The sequence below is a fragment of the Aythya fuligula genome, chromosome 1, assembly GCF_009819795.1.
Source record: "Aythya fuligula isolate bAytFul2 chromosome 1, bAytFul2.pri, whole genome shotgun sequence".
NCBI lineage: Eukaryota > Metazoa > Chordata > Aves > Anseriformes > Anatidae > Aythya > Aythya fuligula.
The window spans coordinates 200,808,916-200,820,217 of record NC_045559.1 but is presented as its reverse complement, the minus strand read 5'-3'; the positions used below and the strand labels follow the sequence as shown (position 1 = coordinate 200,820,217).

At 46.2% G+C, this 11,302-nt stretch overlaps 1 protein-coding gene across 3 annotated transcripts in view; it reads left to right on the top strand.

Annotated features, from left to right (window-relative positions):
* The first annotated feature begins 5,388 nt into the window (after window positions 1-5,388).
* Window positions 5,389-11,302, top strand: part of SYTL2 (synaptotagmin like 2) — a 54,608-nt gene continuing 48,694 nt past the window's right edge. For 2 of the 3 annotated variants that reach the window (XM_032207814.1, XM_032207812.1), the window contains exon 1: window positions 5,389-5,423. The gene's annotated coding sequence lies outside the window, so the exon portion shown is untranslated. Of the gene's footprint in view, window positions 5,424-10,342; window positions 10,377-11,302 lie in introns of those variants that run through there. The other variant, XM_032207813.1, reaches the window with a different exon arrangement.

Here is an 11,302-nt window from a genome sequence, read left to right as displayed (position 1 = left end):
ATGTTTTATCCAGAAGAATTTTATTCCTACTCTGTTGGAAATTTTGTGCAGATTCTGTCTGTTCTGCTGCTGAAGACAAATTCACACTCTTAGGGACAATTGTGTAAAGCAGTCCGTCACAGTCTCTGCAACACCTGATTATTTAAGTCACAAACAGAGCTAATTCCATTCGTAGAAACCTGGAAAAATCTTACTCCCACCAGCAATTTCTTGAATTTCCAGTGTCCCAGCTCAAAGTTTTAATGGTTGCTACATATGAGTAAAAGATTTCTATTGTTGAACTTCTTTACAATCATGCCTGCATCACAGTATCACCATAACTGGGGTAAAAACTATTAACGTTTATTATCCAAGAAAAAATCCTTTTGTATCTGAGCAGCCACTCAAGTCTGAAGCCATACAATTCCTCAACGTTCAAATGCAACTTTTACAGATATCGATTCATTTGGCTTCAGTTTATTCAATACAATATTTTTATGAAACCTTTAAAAATTGTTACAACATTCAAGTTAGAACATTCAGACTGAGATTTTCAAGAGACAAAGTGAACTAAGAAAAAATCTCACTCAGACAAGGAGTTAGGTGTTTAACTCCCCTGAAGCTCTTTAAAATTTCCAGATCAGATCCACAAGTGTAGGATATGTATTTACTTATAAAAAATAATCTAGCAGGCATCTCCAGTGCAGAATTAACTGGGTGGTATTGATTCTACTTTGAACATAAATTTTGTGGGTTTTCCTCAGAAATGGAAGATCACTGCAGAAATTCCCAACTTTATTTTTTAAAACAATCTCTGTCTCTTCGACTAAAGGAATAATCAAATCCATTGCTTAAAATTGGATACAATCTGAAAACAGTTTGAGCAGCAGTACTTTGGAAAGGTTTGGTTTCTGGAACTCAAGACACAGGTGAGCTCCAACAAAGTTTTTATGAACTTCTTCCTGTGCAGGGAGCAGCAAGCCCCCAAGTTGCAGAACAAGGTGAAGAACATATAATAATGACAGATTTGCTTTATTTTGCAAGCCACAGAAAATACACACAGATGAGAGAGAAGAAAACATGTTTAGGGGGACAGAGAATGGACTGCAGACTTTAAACCAGCAGGAAGCCATTTAGAGAAGGCAAGATCTATTTTTCTTCTCCCAAGCAAATAAATCAGGGCTCTTGGTAGACCCAAACTGTTGTCAGCAGCGCGTTTTCAATCACTAATGCTGCCACTTCATTCTTTGAAGGAAGCAGGTCCCATACACTGCCACCCAAGTGCCATGGCTCCCAGATGCTCATTGCAGTGACCACCTACACAGCAGCTCACCATTGATGCAAACTCACTGTCATCAGCACAGCTCACAGCGGCATTTGTACTCACTGTATGTATATGAAAGAGGCTCAGGGCAGACCTTATTGCTCCTTACAACTACCTGAAAGGAAGGTGTGGGGAGCTTGGGGTCAGCCTGTTCTCCCAGGTAACTAGTGATAGGACCAGAGGGAATGGCCTCAACTTGTGCCAGGGGAGGTTCAGGTTGGAAATGAGGAGACATTTCTGCTCAGCAAGAGCAGTCAGGCATTGGGATGGGTTGCCCAGGGAGGTGGTGGGGTCACCACCCCTGGGGGTGTTCAAGGAAAGGTTGGACGTGGTGCTTGGGGACATGGTTTAGTGGGTGACATTGGTGGTAGGGGGTGGTGGGACCAGATGATCTGGGAGGGCTTTTCCAACCTTTATGACTCTAGGATTCTACCCCAAACAGCTGCATTCCCAGCAGACCCCACCACCAACTACCACAACCCCCTCCTCAGCCCCCCAAAACCATCCCAGCGCCCTCAGCCCCTTCCCTCACACCCCCCTCACCCCAAATCCCCCTCACGGCCCAGGGCCGCCCACCGGGGCTGTGCAAACCACCACCGCTCCCCCAGGCTCGGCACCCGCTCAGCACCAGGGGCTCGGCGGCACCCACACAAAGGCTCAGCCACCTTTTCGGACGGCTGCCGGTCCCCAAAGTCCCCTCCAAGCCCCACGGTGTCCCCAAACCCGGAGGCGGTCGGGCAGCGCCTACCCCGCGGCGCCACCGGCGGTCGCTGGGACAACGGGGGCCACGCGCCATGAGGGAGTTCTGAGGAGCGGCGGCGTCCCCTGGCGGGGAGCGGGCACACGGGGAAAGAAAGCGGCCAAAATCCTGACAGGAGGAAAGCTCTCCTGGCTCGTCCCGGGGCAGGATGGCTTGTACGGGCTTCTTCAGGGCTTGAAAGTGGAGGGCAGCTGTTCTGCCCCTGCCCGGCCATCGGGGATGGTCCCCCTGGCCGTCCCCCCTGGAGCTGAGGGAGGGCGGTGGATGGGGGAGGCACGGCTAAAAAGCCAGCGTGGATGCTAGAAATAAGCACCAGGGCTGAAAACAGGGGAGTGAAAGTGTTAGGAGGGAAAAGAAGTTTGTCTTCAGTCCCTGAGGAAAGCCTCCTTCTCAGCTCCTAGAAATCAAGAAGCACACGAAGCGTCCCATCATCAGCTGGACTGGGCATTTCAGAGAGATGCTGCATCACAGCTCCAGTTCAAAGACGCTCTCATTCATGGCAGCAAGCCTTGTGTTTGTTTCATCTCACAGCAAAAGAACAGCAAAACTTTCAGGCCCTAGCTGTATGCACTTGATTGCTAAAGACATCTATTTTATGATCATGATTATCAAGCCAATCTCTTCCTTACCACAGAGAGCACCATATACAGTCAGTTTACCCACACTACCCGTTTCCTTTCACAGTTTACACTTAGTGTGTACATTTTATTGTTACATTTTAAAGGATTTTTTTAAAGGTTTTTAAAAGGTTTTTGAAGACTTTGCTTTTAAAGATGTAAAGCAATGCCTTCTGTCAGTAAGATGACAGAGGTAAGATGATCTCAGAGATCTTTTCCAACCTTAATGATTCTTGGATTTTATGACCTGAGTTAGGTGTGATTTACATTAGTTCACTTTTTAACAGCTGAGTGTGCAAAGGAGACAGATTCTGTCTGGATAAAGCTGGAGGAAGGAAAGCTTTATCAGTTAGATGCTTTGCTTCACTGGATGTTATGGCTCTTCAACTAATACCTGCTGTTCTGTAACCACACCACAGCACTTCTTTATGTTTCATTCAGAGGAGATACCTTCCTTTCTGCTTTGGAAAATGGCTAGAGAAAAAGATTTGTTGAATTGAAGGGGGTAACAGAAGAACGATCCACTTTCTGAATCTGATAGGAACATCAAGGCACAAAAATATCCGCAGTTTTGTTGTTGTTTTTCCCTAAAGAGGTCATAACACTTTGTATTATACTGCAATCAAAAGCATGCTTTTATCTTTTCTTTGTGCTGAGAATAAGTCTGGCTAAGATTGAAAGGAGGGTTGGTAGGGCATGTCATTCCAGCACTGGTTTTCATCTTCTCACTGCCACCTTGAGAGTGCTCAGGCTCAATTCACACGAAACACAGCCACTCAACATTTATACAAAAAGCAGACTTTTCAGATCTACTACCCCAGGGCAGAAAAACTGTGGGGAAAGGCTGTGTACTGGTTGCAGGCTCTTATCATTTTAGGTTACTGAGAAACAGTCTGAGGGGCCTTGCATGTCATTCAGGTATTTTCAGTTTGCTCTTCATTGCACATATATAAATATGCAACTGATCTGAGCTGGGACACCCCTTGCATACATAATCCCATTGATTTTTGCTTTTCCATGAACCTTGTGTCAAAACCTTTTGATTAAAGGGGAGATTGCTTGGGATGCTGGGTGCACCAGACCCATCAGTTCCAGCTCCATCCGGCAGGGGCCAGGCGTACCCACAGCTGCAGGCTGAAACAAGCGTGTCCGCTCTGAAAAGGCTCAGACTCACCACTGCCTTCCTCTTTCCACTTTGCGACGGCGGTCAGAGGGGTAAAAAAAAAAAGATATTCAACAACAGAAAAATGCATTACACGTACCAAGAGTGTCAAAAGAGACCCCACTTCTAATTAATGTACCAAGCTGTGTTTCTTGGTGTGTACAGAGCTGGAGTTCAGCGTGGGTTTGAGTAAATGCAGCTTAGTACACTGCATTAATCTAAATAAACAGGGTGTGTGGATAAGAGACACTTGAATGGAGATTACTAGAGGGAGTAACTGAGTTTTAAGCTTTCACAAGGTCTCCAGTTCACTCTGATCCATGTGAACTGAAAGGAAGCCCCATTTAAAATCCAGAATATTATCAGATAATGCATAAAGCATGCTCTATTCCCTATTTTTTGTTGACAGAAAGCCCCACATAAAACAGCTGAAATTGAAAATACATGTAATTTACAGACTTGTGATAAAAATGCTTTTTTTTTTTTTTTTTTTCCTAATAAGCATTAAATTATTTCACCATACCTAAGTTAGAGTAGCAGGTGAAATTCAAGGCTTTCTGATGACTAGGAACACAGTGTTGATTACGGAGGATTTGGGGAGTGAATCGATGCAAACTGTGGCCGCAAGAGGGTGAAGTGGGGTCCTGTGAGCATGGCCAGAGCACACCCTGAGCAACCTTGCAGGTTTGGCACTGCAGGCTCTACTTTCAGCACTCCAGGGACTGAAATTTTCCAGGTGTCCCCAAACAGGATTAAAAATATAAAACAAATGGCTTGGGAAGATCGTATGTAAGGCAAAAGCAGCACCACGAGGGCTGTCTGAAAGACGGGGAGTTGGTGCTGTCGGCCTGATCCCAGAGGGACTCCAGCTTCATCTTGGCACTTCGATAGCCAAACAAGGCTCAGTTCAGAGGAAAAGTCCTGCTGGATCATCCTACCAAATGGTGGCGTGTGTATTTTGTGCCACCAATTAAACAGAAAACCACTTACAGCGGCTTCCTGGACAAACAGATGACTGAAACCTTCATTATCGATGCATATATCTACTGCAAACAGGCCTATCTTAACGCCTCTCACCTTACCCACTACCAGATAAAGTGAAATGCAGATCATTTTCCCTCAAGGCAGCCAGTCGAGCCAAACTCGATGTGATTTGTGTGGACTCGATGAGAAATACCCTCTTTCCAGCTGCAGAGCCACAGCCCTCCCCCTCAGCAGTGCCCTCTCAAACCCACTCCCAAAACTCCTTCACACCTCCCGCACCCAGCTCAGTTCCCGCACCCAGGACACCCTCCCCACACCCCTGACGGTCTCCCCACAGCCCCGACACCTTCCCCGCTTCCTCCAGCGGCCCTTGCGGTGCCCACAGGTGCCCCAAAGCCGAGCCCAGCCCCGTGAGGGCGGGCCGGAGCCGGCGGAGCCGCCCTGCTCTGAGGGGACTCGGCGCCGCCATTGGCGCGGCGGCTGCCGGCCGGGGCCGCCTCGCCTCTCGCCGCCGCCTCCCTCTCCTCAGACAAGCGGGGAAAGCAGCTGCTGGCAGGGGTGAGGGAAACCGGGCAGCTCCTAACTGGAGAGCCTGGGGTAAGCTACGGGAAAAAGGGGCTGGGGTGCCCCGTTGGGGCTGCCCGGAGGGGTTTTGTGGGCGCCCGGTGGGGTCCGGAGTCAGAGCTTCGCTCCCAGCCTGAGGGTGGCTGAGGGGAGGCGAGGCTTGTGGCTAGGGGCCGGTGTGGAGAAGGGAAACCTTGTCCCTGTGTGCTGAGACCTCCTTGTGGCCGTGGGCGGTGAGTAACTGTGCCAACTTCCCCGGACCTAGTTCTGTAGGAGCCCGCTTTCCTAAATAGAGGGCTTTCTTTGCTCAGAGAGGGCTCTCAGGTCCTCCTGGAGGGATGCTAGTGGCCTCTGTGGAAATAATAAACTCTTTCCCTTTGAAACAGTCCATTGCATCTTGTTCCTCTCTAGAGGGACTTGCAGGGATTGTCCTGGCCCTAAAATCTGAGGCACTTGCTTCTGTGAGTAGAAGGATCTCGGATATGGATCTCTTTTATAGGATCATCGCAGCAGAATGAAGGCTGCGTAAATTTGGGGGCAGATCGTCAAATGCCTTTGTGATTATTTCTGAGCTTTCTCAGAGCTGTAAGGAGAGGAGATTTAAAACTGTGAAATGATGAATATCCAGCGCTCTGGAACTGTTGCCCTGTATTTAAAGCTGGTAATTACAGGTCTCGATGGTTTTAGTTGCTGAGGTCAATGTCAGGTGCTTGAGAGCTCTTTGACAGGAGGTGCTGGAATCAAAGTGAGAATTTTGTGATTTTCATTAATTACCATCTTTTTTGCTTAATGTCTTATGCACCTTGCTTCCTCCCTGGCAGAAAAGGGTGTGAGCTCATCTGCTTTTGACATAGTTCGTATTATTTTGGGAAGTAAGGCTTACCTTGATTTTGCTGGCATCTTATTCATTTTGCAGGCTTGTTCTGGTTCCATCAGACCTATCTCCTCTCTGTTCTGCAGGTCTGTTTTGCTCTCACCACACATCTTTCCTGCTTGCTCTACATCCTTTGCTCTTATCTTGCAAATTCTACTATCTGCACGTATTTTTCTGTGCGCTTCTTGGACAAATATATCCCAAATCCCTGTTCCTCTGTTTGCAGTTATGTGCTTTTGTATATTTATGCATACCTGTGTTATAAAATACTGCTAGTGGTGTTACAGTGTTACAAGGTGCATGTATGCTGTTACCCATTACCATGTTTTAATGTGCTTATGTTTGGGTTTAAAGCCAGGTAATGCGAAGGCATCTTGCTTAGTCTGCTTCTTCTTTATGGGTGCATCAGGCCTCTGCTTTGGCTACAAAGCATGTCTTGGAATTTTCCAAACCTGGCATTGGACCAGTCCCGTGTGGAGGAAACTTCCTTCCTCTTGCAGCCCAGAATCGGTTTCGCTGTCAAGCTTTTAAAATTCAGTGAAACAGATCATCGTTATTTACCAACGCTGATGAAGACCAAAATAAATGACGCTCCTTTTCCCCAAAAAATGAATGACAGGAATGTGAATTTGTCTCTTTGCTGAAGTACTAGGTAGGGACCATGAACAGTTACATTCTCTGGAATAAGCTCTTGTCATTCTGCAGGCAGCGCTTGCTGGATTCCCAGGTGGAAGTACTGCTCCAGTTTAGTACTTGGAGGAACCCTCTGATGCTTTCACAGAAGGACAGGTACTAGCTGTTACATCTAGAAAGAAAGATTAACCAGGAAGCTAAACAGTGGGAGAAGTCCAAGGATTTGCTTGTACTATCATTGTTCTTGTGCTCGTGACAAAAAGGAATCTGCTTTGCCAACGGTGATGAGAAACATCAGACAAAATCCTACCAATAAAACATAATTTGCAGGGAAACTGAAAAGTAAGTCTTAGTCACTCAGCAGGAAAAATGTTTAATTGTATTCTTCTTTAATTAAAGTAAGGGTTCTGCCGGTGGAAGTCAGTCTTTAGTTCATTCAGCAGCGACTTGTTTTGCACCATTGTAAAGAATTTTTCTCTGTACATTAAGTGCTCTTAATTCAATATGACTGACTTGAATTTAAAAAAAAAAATGTTAAAAGGAGAAGGTAATTTTCTGGTGCTCCAAGTCCAGCAATTCTTATATTTAAGGTTAGATTTAGGTTGCTAAAAGTCAATTTAAGGAGGCTCCTTAAACTGTTTTGTCTCCCAGTGCTCAAACACTTATGCTTTCCTGTATGCAAGCCAATGCTGTGGCATTTGCTGTTTGAGCAGCCTCTAGTTCTTTAGCTTTTGGGGGCATGAAATGACTGACAGCTCGTTTTAACAGACTTATTCATGCTTCGTTCTTGTGGTTGGGAGTCATTCAAATTCACTTGGGTACAGCAACTGGCTGTGCTAGATTCTTACCTCATGGTGTAAAGCTGCTGGGCCACACGTAACCTGACTGCTTATTGCAGAGTGACAACGCGGAGAGAGTGGTGAGGGGGAAATGAAACTCCTTTTTCATCCCTTCTTATTTTATGTCTCTTTATCTGGGAAATGCCAGACTAATTTTGAATTAAATTCTGCTTGGTGTTCTGTGCATATATACCAAATGAACAGAAAACTTTGGGGGGAGGAAGGCTTCCTTGCTGTATTCCTTTTTCTTTGTAGTGTAAGTCTTATAAAGTATATTTTTCTTTTTTTTTCTCTCCCCCAGTCAAGGAAATCTTACATAAATGCACACAGACAAAGAAGTAGAAATGTATATAAATAAAAATAAAAGTAAGAACAGAGGAGATTTGCAGAGTAGCCAGCAGAACAATGCCCTAGACTTGCTACCAGGTGCTTTTGTTCTGTGAAAGGACCAAACTGAATATCGATAAACTCAACGTGGAATTGCACAGTGTTACTCACAGCCTGATTCTGATTGATAAGCTGTTGGTGACTTACTCCTGTGCAGGCTGGGGGAACTACAGTTAGACAATGTAATCTCAGCTGTGTAACTGGAGCTCCAGAAGCAGATCAGAATATTAAAAGGCTTTTGTGTTAGAAATGGCTGAAACAATCAGCTTTTTAAATCTTAAAAGTCCACCCCCCCCCCCCCCCCCCCCCCATGATTTTCTTATCTATTAAGTTTAAATGATTTATGTCCTTCAGAAATAGCATTAAAAATGGGACATCAGTTATGAAGAATTAAGGGTGAGGTCCGGAAAGGTGTGTGATTGCACTTTGGGCTCCTTAAGCAAAAGGTGTGTGTTGAAGTCCTAGGCAGAAACCTAACAAACAATGTGAAGCAGTGAGCCCTTGGCCCTCTATTGTGCTCCTGCCCACACAAATCTGCCACGGTCTTTGCTGAATTTGCAGGTTGCCTGTGCTCCACCTAGGAATACTCATCCCATTTTCTCTGCTGTGGGTTTTGCTGTGTGGGGTTTTGTTGGCTGGTTTTTTTTGGAAGCATGTAATAATTTGTCAGTGGAAATGTCATTATGTTTTTCTTGTTTCGTAGTGAGTAGAGGACTTCTCTGGAGATGGAGAGATCTGGATTAGAAACGAATCCCCCATTTGGGGCAGGGCTGTCAGCGTGAGGATGGCAGTCAGGAGGGACAGCTCAGTCTGTGACGTGGTGGCCTGACTGCAGGGAAATAGACTTGGGTGCTTGTTCCTGCTTGCAAGGTTGCAACAGAACTTCAGTAATCATTCAGTTTAATCCTCAGTAGCGCAGCCCCAGGGAGGGTTAAAAGTGAAGTAAAGGAAACCGTAGACTGTCATATCTTCCTAAACAAGGGGATGTGAGTTTGAATCCTCTTGGATTTGGGTTTTGGGCTTCTTGGGAGCGTGCTGCAGGCATTGGGCAGGAGAAAATTCATGCCTCGCATTGCTTTCCTCTTCAAGAACGAGCCACTCCTGCAAAACTGAATGCTGTTGTTCAGGGACAGGCTTTATACTCACAAACTAAACCCTGGATTTTTCTAACTCTACCTGTGAAACAGTTTCCATCACAGCCTTTGTCTCCCTCCTTCCCATCCGTGTGCTGTTCAGCAGCCTTTCTGTGACAAATCCCATTCAGGCGGTGCAGTTTGACATTGTGCCCCATCCAGTGCAACAGCAGGCTGCTGCAGAAGCTCTTCCCTGCTCCTCACCTCCCACGTGCAGCAACTTGAGCAGTTCAGCTCCTGCTCTGCCCTTCCAGGCTTCTTGTATCGCAGTGCCAGCTGCCCAGAGCCATCCTCCTGAGTGCTCAGTTTGGAGCTGCCTGCAGGCACTCCGTGAAACTCGTACCAGCCCGGGAAAAGACAGGGTTTTGCACGTGATTGTTTGCACTGCCGGGCTGGGCTGTCTCATGAGTGAAGCTTTCATGGCTGATAGACTTCCTGTTATTCCGGCAATTTAATATCTCTATTAAGGAGGGCTGACAATGCTGCTGGCTGGTTTCAAATCCTTAGCCAGAAGGATTGAGGGAGCAGGTGGAATATTTATGTTATGCTGATTTCCAGTGCAAGATGATGTTTTAGCTGGATGATGAGTGATTTTTTTTCTTCTTAACAGGGAGCTACAGCAAGCTTTTTTATGCATCTATTTAAAAACAAACAGCAAAACCCCACTAAGCTTCCACCCTAGTGGAAGGTATCTGTGCCTGTGACAGCGGGGTTGGAACTAGATGATCTTTAAGGTTTATTCCACTCAAACCATTCTGTGTTTCTATTAAAAACTTCATTGCAAAGCTTGAGTTATTTTTTGTGATTGGAGTGAGACCTGATTCTGGCTGTACGCAGTTTGCGGACTGTAGGCTAACTTTTCTTTAATCAATTACATTGCTAATTTATCTGAAAATGTCTCTAACGTGTTTCTTCTCTGCCACCTCTTTCCTTAGCTCACTTATTGGTTCTATGGCTGCAGGACTCCTAAAGACCATTATTTTTCTGCTGGCACCTGATTTCTCCTGGTAACTGGATTCTGTGTAAAAGCCTGTTTTTAGGCACGTGTGTGTCTTCCAGCGAGGACTGGATTAACTGACGCAAGCTTTCTCAGTAGCCTTCAGATTACATCAGTTGTTAGGTAGGTAATTTTAAGCTTAGAAATGTGCCTGAGCAGTGTCCTAGGTTTGTGGTTAGTCCGCCAGCTCCTGAGAAAGGACAGCCAAAGGGCTTGGTTTGTTTGCTGGCTGTTCGCACACAGTAGTCATCAATTAAACCAAGCTGTAGTTATAGTAACAAGGCTGGTGCCTGAAAAGTAGAGGGGATAGAGTGACAAATGAAATGGGGAGTTTTGGGTGAGTAAGGGCTGACTTGGCCTCCTGCAGCTGCTTCTTTATATGGTTAATGGTGTCTGAGAGCAGAGCATCTGTAGCAGTGTTCTGCCTGATCTCAGGCTTGTGCTGGGCTACTGGCAGAGCTGCGCTGGTGAAGCTGTGAGGTCAGTAGCCTGCCTTGGGGCAGGCAAAGATGGTATAAAAGTTGCCCTCATGATTTGGCAGCTTTGTGTTCCAGCTGTACCACAAGGCTCTATGGTGTGCCCTCCTGCAGAGGAGATGTGCTACACCACTGGTGACCTGAGCAGCTGAGAGCGCTTTAGAGCAATTCTGTGATGCGTAAAAGAGGCAGCCTGAAGTTCCTGGTTTTAGAAACGCAGTGGAGAAAAATCAGTGCATCAGTGATGGTCGCAGTCCTTGTGCAACTATGGACTTCCATGGCTGCTAAACTCAACTTAAATGAGGAGTGAGGGTAGGCAGAGAGCCCCTGCTCGCTGAGCTGCAACAGTTACTGACTCGTGGGGTCCCATAATAAGATCATTCTGTTACTTGGTGAGGTTGCTCACCTCACAGTCAGGGACACAGACAAAGCAGAGATGTTTAATCCCTTTTTCACCTCTCTTTAGCACCAGTGGTGGGCCCTGGGACCCCCAGAGTCCCGAGTTGGACAACTGACTGTGAGAATAAGCTTCCAGCTGACTCTGAACTTGTGCAGGATTTGCTGCTCCAGCTG